This window comes from Oratosquilla oratoria, chromosome 18 (genome assembly GCF_046742065.1).
Source record: "Oratosquilla oratoria isolate Oo_2021 chromosome 18, ASM4674206v1, whole genome shotgun sequence".
Taxonomy (NCBI): Eukaryota; Metazoa; Arthropoda; class Malacostraca; order Stomatopoda; family Squillidae; genus Oratosquilla; species Oratosquilla oratoria.
The window spans coordinates 60,413,757-60,414,967 of NC_134794.1; positions in this window are offsets into that span (position 1 = coordinate 60,413,757).

The following is a 1,211-nucleotide window of genomic DNA, read 5'->3' on the forward strand; positions in this document are numbered from 1 at the left end:
CTCTCCCTCCTTCCCCCACCTCCCTCCCTCCTTCCTCCTCCACCACCTCCCCTTTCCCCCCAACCCCTACCTCTCCCACCCCAAAGGCTGTTTGGCCAAAGCAATCTCTGTAATGGATCCGCGTGTTGTCAATCCAACGGTTGTTTGTTGTCAGAGTATCCCCCCCCCTCCTCTACTCCCCATTCCCCCTCCCCACCTACGACCCCCCTCCCCCCCACCCACGCCTGATGACGAACTGTAGCCCAAAATGATGAATTGCCCCCCTCGCTCCCTGCCCCACCAATAGGGGGGAGGTAAATCTGTTTGCCCCCCCCCCTCGTGACACACTTCATTGGGGGCAAGGTCATCAAAGTGCAGAATTGTATATTTCAAGGTATACACACATACATACACGCACACGCAAACACACACACAGACACACGCACACACACACACAGACACATACGTCTCGTGGTGCAGTGGTAGAGTTCCTGGCTGCCACTACGGCGGTCTGGGTTCGAATCCCGTCCAGGGCTGAAGTAATTTCAGTATCAGTGTGCTGCGAGTCGTTACTCCAACTCTTGTGGGCGGGGAGTTGGGTGTGAGCGTGCGTGTAAGGTCACAGCATTGCCCATAGATCGGTCATATATGAGCTCTGAGCTCTGTTCCGGGAGGGAAATAGCTGTCGATCACGAGTCTAACACGTGATCCAAGACCATGGTGAATCACACACACACACGCACACACAGAGACACAGACAGACAGACAGACACACACACACGCACACACACGCACACACATACACGCACACACATACACGTACACACACGCACACAAGAGAAACACAAGAGGACATGGAAAGAAAAACAAAACATAGCTACAGAGGAGATCTGAAGAAGAACACTTGGAACAAACTGGACGAAAAAATAGTGTGTACAAAAACCATTCATGAATTTAAGAGCAAACTAGACACTGCGAGATAGAAAGGCGGAACACCACGAGCGTAGCTCCCCTTCCCGCAAAATACAACCAGGTAAATACACGCAAGCACACAGAGACATACACACATATACATACACGCACACACACATACATACATACACACGCACACATGTACATACACGCACACACACAGACATACACACGCACAGACACAAACACACACACACACACGCACACACACACACACACACACACACACACACACACACACACACACACACACACACACA